We start from the raw sequence: 16988 nt of genomic DNA, 5'->3' as shown, positions 1-16988 counted from the left end.
ATACATGTCATCACAGTAGCATTCCCCATGTTGAGTGTAATGATCTTCATGTGTAATCAGTGAAGTGCCCCTTTAATTAAAGCTTATGTCTAATTTCATACTACAACCTTTTGGAAAAATAACTGAAATTAAGTTAAAGTTAAGAGACTGCAATATTTACGACACTACACAATAAGAAAGTGTTCAATGGGACAACAACAGTTTTTAGAGCGGTAGTGGGGCTAAAACGACATTTTGTTATGAGGATGGTGTTTGAATAGCCTAGTTCCAGACCTCAGATCTCGCATCTATATCTCCAATATATAGATAGTGAATAAAACTTTTATTTAGCTGTTTCTCTGCTGTGGAACCAGATGAACAGTAAGAAGAGACTATGTGTATCTGTGTGTATTTATGTTTATTTACAGTATGTGTGCCTGTGTTTACAGGCACACATACTTTATCTATTTTTAAAACCTTGACATTTTTAGCCATGCTAAAAGCAAGCATTTTGTAAACTAACGTTTGCTATACAGCTAATAAACTACTGTATATGACTGAAAAAAGAAAGAAATCCCATACTCGTGTCAATGGAAATTCCCAAGTGACGTCATGCATAATATATGTATATAGGGTGAATCAGAGTAATGAGACATTGTTTATTTCAATAATACCACACTGTGTTAATCCGGGCCCGAATATAGCCTTCTTAACATTATGATATCATATTTCAGTTACAGAACAGCTCCAATGACCTGTGTGAAGAACAGGGAGCTGCGTGTGAAGTAAGCACAGGAATGGAAAGCAGCTGGTGAAATGTTTGATGATGTGTTCTTCACAGATGAATCCACAGTGGCATTGGAGCGGTTTGCACTTGAGAGGGATAATGTTTCATGTAAATCAACCTTCATACATCCCTCCTCTGGTCAGGCGGCAGCCTCAGCCCCCAGCTCTGACAGGACTACAACCAGCCAGACTTTTCATTTGCCATGTCTGTATTTACTCTGTGTATTCATCAACATCATCAACATGTGCATAAGCCAATCATATCGGCTGTGTTATGTAAGATTTGATCCAATGTATTGAATTATAAGCCAAATAAATGTCTTGAATATATATAAATATTCTGCCTTGATTAGTTGTGTGAATAACATTCAGTGATCTTCAGTAAGGTTAAGGTTTCTGTGATGTATCTTGCCTTGAGTTTTTGGGAGAGGTCTTTAAGCTTTTAGCTTCCTTCAGCAGCAGCAGGAGGGCCATTAACAAAACAAAATATGTAGCCTAACACATGGGGGAGGTGCAACATTTTCATTTAACTATTCAACCTAACCCCTAACCCACTCATGGAAAAGGGGAGAGATGGCATTAAATAGTAAATATTTCTCCCACTAATTTCAAAGATTAATGTTTGGATTGATTACAGATATCAAACTCTTGTTACCAAAAGTTTTGGTATTACATACAGTTTTGCATGACTGGGCAACTGTGGCTTAGTAGTATAGCAGGTCACCTACCAATCGGTAGGTGTTCGATCCCGGCTTCCCCCAGCCCACATGTCGAAGTGTCCTTGGGCAAGACACTGAACCGAGGGCCTTCGGTGTGTGAATCCATTACTTTCTCTCAACTGATGAGCAGTTGGCACCTGCCATCAGTGTATGAATGTGTGTGAATGTGATATGTACTTGAAGCGCTTTGAGTAGTCGGAAAGACTAGAAAGGCGCTATATAAAGTATATATAGTATATACAGTCCATTGACCATTTACTCCATGAACCAGACAGAATAGCGATCGGGGGTGGGGGGTCGCTCGTGAGCAGCAACATGTAAACATGTATTTGACTTGAGCTCTGCATGTTAAATTTCAGCCTTATTGTTACAGCATTATTGGCGGACCTGCACACAAAAATTTAAAGCCTTTCTGATGACCTACAAAGAGAAATGGCCACAGTCCGCTCGGAACTACACGAAGGTCTAGTTCGCACTAACCAGAAGATCAAGCTGCATACTGTACCTAAATGAAGTCTAGAGGATAGAGCTAACCACTACTCTGACCACGTCGTTTCTCACATCAGAACTCCACAAAGAGCGTCTGATTTTACAAATGGAATTTAATAACCTCTCCACCCATCAGGTAGAGAAGAATCTACTTAGAACAAAACACAAATTCTATGAACATGGAGACAAAGCAGGTAGAATACTCACACATCAAGTCAGAGAAATGTCCAGTAATTCTCAAATTACAGAGATAAATACTGGCCCAGATACAACCACATGCGACCCTCAACCTATTAACAATCAGTTTAAGAAATACCACTCAGATTTATATGTTTCTGATACAGAAATAAATAGACATACAATACAATATTTCCTTGATACACTAGATATTCTCACTCTCAATTCAGACATTCAAAACTCTCTTAATGAACCAGTTACCACCAGTGAGATACAAGCCGCAATTCACTCCATGGGGGGGGGTGACTGTGGCTAGAGCGGGTCGTCCACCAATCGGAAGGTCTGCGGTTCGATCCCTGCTTCCCCCAGCCCGCATGTCGAAGTGTCCTTGGGCAAGACACTGAACCCCAAATTACTCCCGAGGGCTGTGCCTTCAGTGTGTGAATGATTAGTTACTTTGATGAGCAGTTCTGCCATGGGTGTATGAATGTGTGTGAATGGGTTGAATGTGATTTGCAGTTGCAGCACTTTGAGTAGTCAGAAAGACTAGAAAGGCGCTATATAAGTACAGTCCATTTACTATCCATACAGAGTGGTAGGGCCCCAGGACCAGATCAGTATTAAAAGGCTTTTTCCTCTAAACTAGTACCTATTCTTAAAGGAATGTATGATGAAACACCAGAAAATGTCAGTCTTCCACCAACCCTCACACAAGCAATTATATCAGTATTGTTAAAAAAGGATCAAAACCCACTTGACTGCTTTACATAAAACATAAAAGCAACATAAGGAAATAAAAAGACATTTGAATACAATTAAAAAGAGTTAAATAGAAAACAAAAACAAAATAAAACAGGAGAGTAAAAGTTACAGTGGAGTGTAAGATATTACTAAAAAGCCTCAAATTTGATATAATAAAAAGCAGCGGCAAACAGAAAAGTCTGAAGGCTTGATTTAAAAGAACAGAGTTTCAGCAGACCTGCAGTTTCCTGGGAGTTTGTTCCAGATATATGGTGCATAAAAACTGAACACTGCTTCTCCATGTTTAGTTTTGACTCTGGGGACAGAAAGCAGACCTATCGCAGACGACCAGAGAGCTCTGGATGGTTCATAACGTAGCAGAAGATCAGAAATGTATTTTGGGCTTAAACCATTTTTTTGCTTTATAAACCAACAGCAGTATTTTAAATTAAATTCTTTGACAGACAGGAAGCCAGTTGAAAGTGATGTGATCCACTTTCTTGGTCTTGGTGAAGACACGAGCAGCAGCGTTCTGAATGAGCTGCAGCTGTCTGATCGATTTTTTTAGGGAGACCTGTAAAGACACGTTACAGTAGTCGAGTCAACTGAAGATAAATGCATGGACAAGTTTTTCCAAATCCTGCTGAGACATAAGTCCTTTAATCCTTGATATATTCTTAAGGTGGTAGTAGGCTGACTTTGTAATTGTCTTGTTGAAATTCAGGCCTGAGTCCATGACTACACCAAGATTTCTGTCTTGTTATGTGGTTTTTAACATTAGCTGAGCAATACATTTTAATCGTTCTTTCTTGGTTCCAAAAACAATGACTTCAGTTTTATCTTCGTTTAACTGAAGAAAATTCTGGCACATCCAATCGTTGATTTGTTCAATGTACAGTACTTGTATTGGACCATAGTCTCCTGGTGAAATGGTTATGTAAATGTGTGCGTCGTCTGCATAATTACACTCAGATGTGTAATTACCTATAGACAGTCCCTGTCCTTTAAGTAGAATTTAAACCAGTTTAGTACTGTGCCAGAAAGTCCCATCCAGATGTCCACAAGCTGTCTCTTAGTTACCCGTGGCTGGACAGTTCAAGCAGGGTTGGGTGCTACCACAGACAACAACACCAGGAGCCTAAATAGAGCAGAGTTGACAGCTCAGGCTGTGTATCCTCTTAGGGCCGTTACAGGAAGTCCAAACCTGTTACTTCCGGTGGGATCAGCAATATCGGTGGTACTCCCATGACTGGATGTAGCAACACCAGTGGCCCCTCTAACATGTCAGGTGAGTACTGGCGTGTATGACAGTAAACTGTATAACAGTCTCTTTGATGGTTGCTGTAGTTAAGTCGGTTTTGCTGACAAATCTAGGTATGGTGTATTCTCTCTCTCTTTCTCGACCCAAGATGGCAGCGGCAGATGGCCGCCCACCCTGAGTCTGGTTCTGCTCAAGGTTTCTGCCTCTTAAAGGAAGTTTTTCCTTGCCACTGTCGCCATGTGCTTGTTCATGGTGGGATTTGTTGGGTCTCTGTAAATAATATTATAAAGAGTACGATCTAGACCTGCTTTATAGGAAAAGTGCAATGAGATAACTGTTATGAATTGGCTCTATATAAATGAAATTGAATTGAATTGAATTTAATACATGCTTTTGTGTGTTATCCAAATAGCAAATTTTGCAGAGATTGCATTTAGAGGTTGTGACACTTAAGGTCAAACAAAGCAAAAGGAGTGAGCACAAGTGAGTGCAAAATAGATTTCTATTTTTTTTCTCTGCATATTCTCTTGGTACTTGAAAGGGTGAGAAAGTAGCTAAGGAAGCAAAAGTCAGCTTTTTAAAGATATGGTGGGTGTGTAAGTTATGGCAGAATGTAGTGCTGCACTCTTGTAAAAGAGAAAATTTGCACTTAGTTTGATTTTTATATATTTGGTTGAATAAAAATGTTAAAATGTCTGTATTTGTGATGAAAAAGAAAGCCTGAAGAGAAATGTGTGACAATGTATATTTAATGTCATGACAAAACATAAACTTAGATAATGAACTGTGGTTTCAGAATGTTTCGTCAAAGCAGTGTGGGGAGTGATAGGACTAACTTGTTCTCGCCAGCGGTGAGTGTACTTAACTCTCCACTGCATATAACATGCAATAGCCTACTGTATGTCAACACAAATTAAACAAACCTTAAAATATTAAAGATTTTGATTGATTGCATTTACATTTCCTAGTTGTGTTAATTATACTAGTAATGATATGATAGTATTGTCAATGAAATGCAATATATATATATTTTTTCACCTGGTGCTGACTCAGTGATTGGGTTGGGAACTGTTCCAACCTGATCATGCACTCAGTTGTGGGATGGACTCTACATGACTCTACATTAGTATTCCAAAACCACAGTAACCATGGTTACCAGTAATTTAAAACAAAAAAGTAACACCATCATATGATTGCAGTGATTACTATTTTAAATATATTTATATACATATTTATCATTTTATAAAAGGACCAAACAAACACATGTTGCGAATGTCAATTACGTCCCAGTACCGTCCCGCAGAGAATGTTGTGGTGGGGACTATTGGGAAACATCCCGTTTGTTGGGTAAATACAGATTAATATTACTAAATCATACGGCCCATTGCTATGAAAATACACACACTCTGAGATTTTTTGCCTTTAATATCTTAATGTATTTTGATGGGCAAACGCAAAGATACCATTTACAAAATGCTTGCTTTTTAGTGTGATAAATTTGGCAATCCCCGGCACACAGGTAGGCTACACATAAATAAACATAAAGCATTACTGCAGTAACATGGCAGGAAGTGTGGAAACAAGAAACATCTATCGTCCTGGTCAGTTTTTCCATAGACAATGTTAGGTGACTGGCAGTTGAAGCACTTCCAATGCTTGGATGGACATTCAATTTGAATGGTTGAATCATCAATACAAATGATGAAAAACTGTGTTAGAAAATATCTGGTTATTTGATTACAAGGTACATGCCTATGGACATAAAAACTTAGCATAAATCTGGTGATATTCTGTTTTGTCTTATTGTAAATAAATCCCATGTGTAGAACCAAACCCACAACAAGTATTGTATGTGTATCCAAAGCCTGATATATCTTATTCCTCTGTGCCATAGATCTCCATTGTTGTCCAAAAAGTATTAAAAACACATAAGTGAGCCACACTGTTATACAGGGTGGCATGTTCCTTCATTACCATGAACAGATAAACTGATTTATTTTGACTCAATCCCACATATTTTGACTCAATCCCACATTTCCTGCTGTGGGAAATGCTCACTAATCCACCAATGAAAACAGTCCCCAACAAATACACTATTTCCTCCTGTTTGAGTAATGTTTGTTAAAAACTGCAGTTGCCAGCCATTTTAGTAAATTACTGAGCCTTTTAAAAAAATTAAAATATATATTTGTCAGCCGGTTTTAAAGATTTACATCTTCAGTAGGAACAGGATTGGGGCTGAGTCATCAAGTAAAATTTCATTTGGCTATTCATTTGGCTATATTAAAAGTGAGTGATCACAGAGACAGAAGCACAAAAGGCAACATATTCAAGTACAGCCAAAAAGCATCTTTTACCGCATCTAAATGAGCTGCTTTATTTATGCTTGCAAAACACAAAAAATGTTGGCAAAGAACTGTAAACTATATAATAAATATGGCTGATGAAGAACTGATTCTTCCTGCTTCTGAAATGTTTCCAATGGATATTGGAGCCGTGACGGAGCAGACATACAGCTGATTTGCGACTGACTGATTCTTCCACAGCAACTGTGACCAAGGCTCAAGTATTTAGATCTACTTACTATAACAAACTGACAGAAAAATACCTGATTTCTCAGAAACAATGCTGAAACTGTTAAAACTGATGGCCATAATATCAACCCATAGCATTGTTACATTTTCCTGGAGAGTGTTTCTGTGTTGAGAAACATTGAGGAGATATAGAAAAATATGAAACAGGAATTTATAGTGGGGAAGAATACTTCTATAACTACTGGATCCTCACACTTCCCAACTCTATATAGCCCTCAGTTCAAGAGAACAAAGGTCACACATAGTAACCCCACTGAATAAGGTCAGTGTAGCCCTAATATGTCCCCATTGACATGACTCTTCTGGAACACACATATTTAGTACGTTCTAGTGCAGTGACATGAGTGGTCAAGTCCAATGAGGCCATAGAGCCCTCTCCCATTGAGCACAGAGCCTGTGTTCATAGAACTAGAGTTACATTGCACAACCACTGGGGTCCAACTGAACCAATGAGATTATTCCAGGACCAAAGTGACTGTACAAAGTGTGGGCATGTGTGTGTTTTGAATGAATCAATTTGAGCTGAAGAATAAGATTTCACACACTGCACTCATCATTAAGGACTCTGACAGCTTGATGCTTTCATGTGTCAACACACCAGAGAATAAATTACCATGTGTCTTCTCTAAAGCTTTCAGCAGAGTCAGAAGACTGAGTCATTTAAGCTTTAAAAACTTCAAAGGCTGTTTTTGAGAGTGGCTGTCTTGGTGTTAGTTTTTAAATGGGGCTGGTTCTTGGAGGAACAGATGGAAGACAGGAGTGACCTGGCATTCTGTAATGAAATAAGACAGACGGGTGATTTATCTTATCTCTCAGAGAACTGAGCTGCACTTGAACTGAATTAATGTGAGGAACAAAACATGGGGGACAATCCAGATGTTTACCTGAACAGCCACGAGTGTCTTTCAGGCCTGCTGCAGGAAACATCTGTCTGAGCCTTTATTGATTGGAGCTATCTAGCAGAGTTTCAGGAGCAGGACCACACCTCATCCATGCCACTTCTGGCACTTCCATAAATACCTACCTAACCCATCTCCTCCTCTTTGCTCTCGTATTCTGCACCCGAACTGACACCACACAACATTGCCCACTTTCTCAGAAAAGTGAGCTAATGTGCTAATGACAACAAAGCAAAACTTTCCAACGCTCTTATTTCAGCCTGTCATGCCCACAGTTCCGTTCATCACAGTGCTCTTCCGGGTGACGTCATCACGCACACCCCAACAACATGCTATAACAGCAGAGCCCACATTAAAGGAACAGTTCACCATATCCTTCAGCTCAAGAGAGCAGACAGGCCAGCAACAATGAATAATGGGAGTCATCAGCAACTACCTCTCATCATACACAATCACGTTCAGATGTAGCACAATAATTCCAGGACACTCCACCTCTCATCAGGTTTTTCTTCATCAGCAACAGCAGCCTACGTTATCCAGGGCAATTTACACCGGGTTTTCAGCGCCTCCTGTCATCCAGCTCCAGCAATCATATCAGCCAGCCTTAGCAGGGGAACCTGGCACTGGGATGCCAGCATCCCCTGCTGCCCACTCCCAGCAACCGCAGCAGATGCCAGAACTATTTGGGAAATCATCACTGGAATCATCACCATCTCTCAAGGGCAAACTCCAACTAATCAGATCAACAAACCGTAACATAGACAAACTCTGACCGAAGCCAGCTGGGAGAAGAGCAAAAACAGGTTAGCAGGTGAACCTGGCACCGGGTTCGCTCTCTGCTGCCTACTACAAGCAACTGCAACAGCTTTCCTCAGCTGGGGCTCCTGGCACCGCCCCCAGCAGTCCACTTCCAGCAACCGCAGCAGCTGGCTTTAGTCGGGGCATTTGACAATGCTGCAGCTTGCTCCAGACAGGGCTTATGGCACCAGGATGCCAGGATCTTCCGTCTCCCAGTCCCTGCAGCTCTCGTCAGCTGGAGCCTTCCACACCAAGAGTCCGGTGCCCAGCTTTCCTCCATAGCCCTCACAGCACCACGTTCCTTCCATACTTAACTCTGATCTTCCTCCCAACTTATTCCAGCCCAGCAGGCACCCATCAACTTCAACCCGTCTACAGCCAGTCCTCCCATTCGTCATCCTATCCTGTATCTCCCGTCCCTCTCCAGTTCTCACTAGTCTACGGCAAAAGATCGTAGACATACACATATCTTGCTTTCCTCATCATACCTTCCCTTCGTCATCCACCTACCGACAGATTCCTCGAAGGACACAAAGGGCACCTCTACTTTAAAGGGGGAACACCCACAGAGTTTGCTTATGTTTTCTACCTCTTCAGAGATGTGGTTCACAATTTCCCACCCGCCGGAAGGAAATGGACATGGGTATTATCCTTAATCTGGCCCTCCATTTGGGGGGGCAATGGTTTCTACCATATCACATCCACTCTGCCTTTGAAGCCGCAGCCCGTCTTCAGCAGGCCAATGAGGACACATGTCGGGGCACACCTGACAATTACTGCCACATCCTTGCCACCTGTGCAGCCCTACCATGCTCCACATGTGGTGCCCCTTCTCACCCAGCCACTTCATGCTCTATTCCCACCCACAGTAAGCCAATTTCCTCCTCAACCCATGCTGCACCAAATGCTAACTTCTCTTCCCCCTAGGTCACATCAACTTTGCCTATGTATCATTCTCCAAGGGCGAGCCTTATCTCTCAGTATTAATTGCTTTCCATCGTCAGTGCATAAACTAACCGTTCCATCTATCTGGACATTCCAAGCCTAGCTGAACTACGTGTTTGCTTCAAACTTCTCACCAAATGGAACGGGATGACTTTCCTCTACGACGTACAACTGATTCATACACATGACATCCATCTGTACACTGACACCACTCCTTCCGTCGGTTTTGGGGGTTAAACAACGGAAGATGGAAGATTGCAGTAGCATGGCTTCCAGAGCTTGCAAGTGAAAGCCAGGTCACTTCCCATGCTCTCTTCGAAATCTACCCCATAGCAGCTGCAGCCATTCTGTGGGGCCACGATTGGTCCCACAAGTTACTCACCAATACGTTCTTCGTGCAGCTTGTGTTCCTGGTCATTCCAACGCCATCGCTGACGCTCTCTCTCATTTCTCATTCCAGAAGTTCAGATGCTTGGCCTCCCAATGCAGATACAAATCCAACACCGGTTCCTCCATATTTGGTCCTGACGTTCAACATGTAAATCCTACCCTCATACACCTGTTCGTCAACTCTCTCAGAACTCAGTCATCAACAGCTTAGCACCCTCTACCCTCTCGTCTTACTGGTCAGCTTGGAAGAGTTTCCGACACTTTCACAACCAGTACAATATAACCTTCCCGTCGTTTGATCTTGTCACCTTGTCCTGTTTCGTTACTTATGCCCACGCCATGATGGCTATCAAAACACACACCATCAAAGTTTACCTTAGCGGTATCAGCTTCTTCTCCAAACTTCTAACTGGCAACCCTGGCCCGGCTTCTAACCATCTTCAGATAACCTTACTTCTCAGAGGACTTCAACGCCAAGAGCCAGCTCAAAATCCTTGCCACCTTCCTCTTACAGCCGACTTACTGTCTGCATCCACACCATCAGCTCCGGATACAGCATCCCTTATGTTGCTCGAACCTTAGAAGACATGTTTCTGCTGGCTCTATGGTTTCCTCAGATGCTCTGAATTCACCTCCTCTACCCTTCACTTTGATCCATGCCATCACGCTTGTATTTCAGACTTGTCACAATTCTCAGACGACACCATAGTATTCTACCTAAAATGAACCAAAACCAATCAATCCAGTCCTCTTACCCCATCTTCTACTTCAGGTTCCAGTCACCGCTGAACCCTATCAAGACACTGCAAACTACTTGCAGTTCTGGAAATCCCAGAGTATAACCACGTCAGAACCTCTCTTCATCCCCGAGTCTGGACAAGTGGCTACTCGATTCTGGTTCCACCAGCACTTCTGCCATGTACTCTCCTTGTCTGGCATTTCTCCCATTGATTACTCTGGTCACTCCTTCAGGATAGGAGCTGCTACCTTGGCCTCCCGCAATGGCATTCCTGAGCACTTAATACAAATCATGGGCTGTTGGTCCTGCCAAGCATATCACCGCTACATTCGTTCAGATCTCAAGATCTCAGATCTGCTCAATCTTGTCTAAAATAATTGGAGGCTTTTGGGGGTCCGTTGTGCCCAGGTGCTATGGCGGATTCCCCACCAAAGCTTCCCCCACACATAGTAGCCAACCAAGCAAACAGCGAGTCAAGCTTCCCACACAATCTTGTTTCATCAATAAATAATTTTATACGTATCCCCTTTACGGTTTGGTTTGCTAGTGAATTGAAGCTATCTAGCAGAGTTTCAGGAGCAGGACCACACCTCAACCATGCCACTTCCGGCACTTCCATAAATACCTACCTAACCCATCTCCTCCTCTTCGCTCTCATATTCTGCACCCTCCCCTTTTCCTCCTCTCCTTCCTCCTCTCCGTAGGGTCCTGAAGGGGGTCCGTCGTGCCTGGGTGCTACGGCGGATTCCCCGCCGAAGCTTCCCCCAAACAGAGTAGCCAACCAAACGAACAGCGAGTCAGGCCTCCCACACAATCATCAATAAATAATTTAAACATATCGCGTTGACGGTGTGGTCCTTGCTAGTGAAAATGCACCTGTAAGCTTGAGCTAATCCCAAAGCTCAGAAAAAATGGTGTCATGATTACAAAGAGTGATTCGTCACAAAGGCCATGGGAGTTGATAAAAGGCTTTGCAGAGCCAATTAAGTGCAAGTAGGCAGAGCATGAGGTGTATGAATCAGCATATTGCAAAAGAAAGGCTTATATAACTCAAGCTGACAAGGAGGAAGATGCAAATTGCTGTAACTAGTAAGCTCATAGTGTCCCACAGCCAGGAGGCCTGAGAGCACATAACAGATTACACTTACACACAGACATATTTCAGTCCACTGAAATATGGCTTTGATTCATTACTGCAAGAGTGAATTGCTTGGACTGCACAGTTCCCCTGAGTACAAATGACTACAATGGGCAATGAGGCTCCAGCCCAGCCTTTTGAAATACTATGCCTCTGTTTGTTACTCTCAGCTAACCAGTATATGAGAACAGATAGGAAATGAGAAGGAGAGTGATATGGAGCTTATGTGGTACATTAACATTCTTTATGATCTGTAATATTAATTCACAAGGAAGCAAGATGATGAAATAAAAAAGCATATGGCTGGCAATAATACCTTTATTGCAGAATTATTATTTTAGGTATATAACACAAAATTGTTTTGTTTTGCACTGCACATAATTGTATGACTAAGCACAGGTGAGGCCAAATGAAAGAACAGACTAGAGGATTTAAGACAGATCTGGGCTCTCTACAGTAAAATATGAATTCTAAAATAAATGCCAGTATTTAGTTTAAAAAAAAACCCAAAGGAGGGGCGGAATTATGTGCACTACAACTACATCTCACATCTTAAATTCAGAATAATGTCCATTTCCACAGCACTAATTCCATCAGTACAACAGAAACGTCATAATCACCACTCTGCTGCTCTCAGTTTTTCTTTCAAACGCAAATACTTTTTCGATTCATTCATTAATAGACCCTTTTCATGGTAGACATTTTGACTTGTCAAAGCAGGAAAAGCACAGGTGTATAAAATAACATTAATGATGGCTCCATTCCATTAAGTGTCCCAGTGAGTAAGAGTGAACATGCACAATACCAGCACCTTGGAACTAGCTCACCTAAATGCCATCATTAATATTATTAACATTATAAATTCCACCTGTGCTTTTCCTGCATTGACAAGTCAGTGTCTGCCATGAAAACTTGTAATTGCTTCTACTTGCTTGCTATTTTTCAAGTGCTGTTAAGTTACCATCACTGACCCTCAACATTTCCTGCAGATGTTTCAAACTAAAAACTTACTAGGAACTGAAGGATTATGTGTTTGATCAATTTGATTAACTGTATTTCCTTTGGGAATATGGTAATATGCACCACTAAAGCACAGAATCAACTGCACACCATATGAATACTGTTATGAGGGGTTAATAGCAGCTATTTTTTTCCCTGGAACCCCCAAGCAGATTCCCCAGGCTGTGTCATAACTGTAAATTAATTGTATTGCATTATACTGACAGGTATTTCTATTATTTTGTCCACCCCATTTATATCAGTCAGGGTAGGCTAAATAACAGAAACACCTCTTTGTGTAATGCCATGCAGTTAAACAGCACCACAAACTACATCCACCAACACCTCTAAAACAGTTTTTAAAAAACTGAACATTATAACCCTAGGATTTATTGTAGGACTGTTGTATTAGACTGCATTAGTTTTAGGTGTATCTAATAAACTCCAACTGGGATTTGTCATTAACCTTTGTATCACCAGTAATATCTACACACAGTATAAAACCGCTGTTTTCTCTCCCCAACAGCTAACAATAGTGTTTGAAATGCTCAGTATTTGAACTTATACGCCTTTACAAAGAGGGACACATATGCCTGGTGCTGAGACAAATCAGCCCATCTGTCCTGTGTAGATTGGATCTTGGGCCAGTTATGCTTTTGTTTAGACTTTAAAATACTACCTGCTGCTAGTGGAGCTCTCAGGTGGGAGCTCTCAACACCATCTAACCATGTAGACACACAGGGGAATACTGGACATAGATACAGATACTACTGACTGGATGTGCATAAAAACTCCACTAATCATGAAGTCAGAATTAAACAGGTGCAATAAATTTGAGTAAACCACATTGTGGACATTCTGGTTTCGCAGTCAAATTATAGAGTCAAATGTCTCTCTCTAGCAGGTTTTGCCTTGACAATTAACTAACAACCCCTCAAAACTATGCATCAATGTTGCTGGGAGGTCATGAAAAAGGCAGCCGATTTATTGCATCTTTGACTGCTTCATTTAATTTCACAGAGGGATATGAAAATGGATTGCTTTTGATTTATTCATGTCATGAGGGGAGCTCATAATAAGGCAGGAACTGCATGCTCTGTTCAGAAATGGCCTTGTGGGCCATATGATTCAGCTCACACTCCTATCCCTAAACAACACTGAATACCAGGAATTAGGATACTGCACATCAAGCCTCAGATTTGTGGATTATAAGTGGGAACAGCTGTAGAAGATGACAGAGTGGTTGTGGGGTGTTTGAGTTTCATCAAATACAACACACGACATGTCCAACTAAATTCTTGACTAAAAGCCTCGCTAGCCGCCCTGGAGACTCTTTACGGTCTACAATATCAAAACGTTGGACAGAACAAATAACCCTGTGGCAATTCTGCTCTTCTTAAATCCTTACCAGTCTGAGCACTAAAAATGTAAAGGATAGGCTTACATTTATTCAAGTCTGTCTTAAAACAATACGGGCATGCCCATGTGTACAACCTTCTTAGTAAGGAATTCTCTTTGTGTTTCCAGGGGCTGTATTTCCTTGCTGAGCTACTAAAAAAGATATCAACTTTAGAAGCACCTCACTTAATTTCTTTAAGTCTCATAGACTTAGCTTCAGCTGAACTTTTTGAATACATTTATGCATAGAACTGGACAGTGGATTTTGTCCCTTGTCTCTTACATTGAAATAACTTTAGGTAGGGCTCTCTTCAGGGCCAATATAAACAAAGGGAACAAATACAGTGGCCAATAAGGCTCTCAAAGTACTTGTGAGCATTGTTTTAAGACAGATTTGAAAAAATGTGAACCTAGCTTAAAAGATCGTCCTGATGGTCATGTTAGAAGAAAGGTCATGAGGTCATTAAAATAAAAACTCCTCTTGGGAGCATGAATGGGCTCTGAGGTGCCTGCTGGCATAGGCAACAGGGTACTGTGGGGGCTTACATATGACTGCAGATAAAAGAGAGAGAAAAAGAGAGGCTTACACTGTGTTCAGACTACCGGTGACAAAGCAACAGGCTACAAGTCATTTTCAATGGAAGCACTGACACAAAGCTACAAACTGATGCCCGACACATGGCTGTGTGAAGCACTACAAATCAAAGTATGAGCTGGCCTCAACTTTTTTCAGCTCACCAATGACACAGTGAAGCGTCAACCAATCATATGTTTTTGTTTCATTTCCAGTCCCCTTTTCTCTCCCCACAATTCCTGTTCCGTTCCATCTAAAAAATGGTAGAAAACTACTATGTCAACAAGTGCTTGAGTAACACTTCAACAGTGACCACGCTTGGTCGTTTTGTAGCTTTGTAGCTCAAAGTGTGAACATAGCTTGACAGTTTGGTAATTTGAAGTCCTGTGTAGGGCAAAGAGGGAAAAGAGAGGAAAAAGGGAAATTGGCTGGTACACATGTGCTGGGGCTAAATGAGGGAACAAGGGACAGGTGTGCAGGGTGGAGCAGGATCAGGTGACTGGCAAAGGACAGGAAACTCTGAGGGCATCTGGTGGACAGGTGAGGAAGGCCAGGGTCTGGACAGATGTTGATGATAGGGGAAGAAAGAGACACAAGGCATGTGTGACCATGGGTGCTTTCCCTTCTGCTAATTATGCATCTGAGCTCCTCCGCCCTCCACCATCAGTGAAGATGTTCCAGTCCCTTTAATGCGTATCAAAGGAGATGAGGAGGCTGCCAGAGAAGCTTGGAGCGAGGAACCACATGAGATGTTTTTTAACAGACGGCAACATGGCTTTGATCTGAATCTGTATATGATAAAAGAAGCAGCCAGGCTGTTGTGAAAACAGCTTTACTATAATATTAATAATATAGCATGATTTGTAATACTGTAGATTAGGCAAATGTGGGCAGTTTTTCCTTAGCCGAATCAAGAGTCTAACGATAGAGAGTGTCGTATGTTGTATAGATTGTAAAGCACCCTGAGGCAAATTTGTGATTTGTGACATTGCTCTGAGCGGTTGGAAGACTAGAAATGTGCTATACAAGTATAATCCATTTTGCATTTACCATTGGGCTATATAAATAAAATTGACTTGATCTGACATCATGAGTAGTTGCTGTCTCTTCGAAATGATGCTGGAGGGAGTGAGGATGTCCTGTTTGGTGATTATAACAATGCAAACCATGATTCAGTTCAATTCAATTTTATTTATATAGCGCCAATTCATAACAGAAGTTATCTCATTTCACTTTTCTTATAGAGCAGGTCTATACCGAACTCTTTATAATATTATTTACAGAGACCCAACAAATCCCATGATGAAGACAGGTATCCACTTATCACAACACAACACAATCTTTTTATATAAACCAGTGCACCATAGGCAAAGGATTAGATGGTGTGACTCAGGGGTCTCAAATTACCTGGGGTACCTAGGATGTTTATTAGAGCATCCCTAGAGAATGGCAATTTTCTCTAGACAAAAAGCATTCATTACTCCACAAAACAAAATTGTCTGTGCTCAGGGTAATCCCTTCTTTTAGGTTTAGAGACAGACATCTTGGTGACAGGTGTGCCAAAGTCAATCAGAGTGCTGTTGGTCTTAGCTAAAGTGCACAATTAGGTGCAGCTTACTAAATGTCCCATTTGAACTCTTATGATCAGATTTTGAAGCCATGCTAGAGGAATAAATGATTGCTCTGCAATAAAAGAATGGGGAAAATTTTAAATGGTAAAGAATAAAAAATACATAGTTTGAGACCCTAGGTGTAGTCCATGATGATTTAGACTTGACACTGTTTTACAAAACAAGCTGAGCTACTTCAACGTAAAGTCAATAAACAGAGCCTTAACAGCCTTGATATGATGAGTTTTCTCTACTGCCACTTGAGTAACGGTCTGAATACTTATTCCACCACTGGACATCCATCTAATAAAATTTTAATGATCATGCAGTAATATGACTGAGATGAGTTATGAAAGGGCTATGGGTACATCTTCATACCATATTTAAGATAAATTATTGTAGCACCCAGCACCCAGGCAGAATGTTGAGCTTTTGAGAGAACCATGACTTGACCTTCATTCTTGCAGCGCAGTTTGTACGCAGCAGCTAAAATACACCTCACACCATTTTATTTTTATAATTCTGAGCGTGTTGTTCAAACCATGAACTTCCTCCACTGCAGCCGTCATGAGATCTGCAGTGCCAGAGTCTGTTCTGCTACTGATAAAAATGCATACTGCAAATGCTGCATTATCAAAGTGGTGATGCAAAGCTTACAATCTGTTCCACTGCACTGCCAATGGGCAGAGAGGAAATAAAACACCAGGCGGCAGACACACACACACACACACACACACACACACACACACACA

General features: G+C 41.4%; 1 protein-coding gene across 5 annotated transcripts in view; it reads left to right on the top strand.

The window, feature by feature from the left end:
* Window positions 1–16988, top strand: part of tmem200b (transmembrane protein 200B) — a 93060-nt gene that overhangs the window by 33459 nt on the left and 42613 nt on the right. For 4 of the 5 annotated variants that reach the window (XR_006375174.1, XR_006375175.1, XR_006375176.1 and 1 more), the window contains one exon: window positions 714–1095. The exons of the other annotated variant lie outside the window; for it this stretch is intronic. The gene's annotated coding sequence lies outside the window, so the exon portion shown is untranslated. Of the gene's footprint in view, window positions 1–713; window positions 1096–16988 lie in introns of those variants that run through there. 5 annotated transcript variants of the gene reach the window in all.

Source organism: Siniperca chuatsi, linkage group LG17 (genome assembly GCF_020085105.1).
Source record: "Siniperca chuatsi isolate FFG_IHB_CAS linkage group LG17, ASM2008510v1, whole genome shotgun sequence".
NCBI lineage: Eukaryota > Metazoa > Chordata > Actinopteri > Centrarchiformes > Sinipercidae > Siniperca > Siniperca chuatsi.
This window is presented reverse-complemented; position numbering and strand designations above follow the sequence as displayed.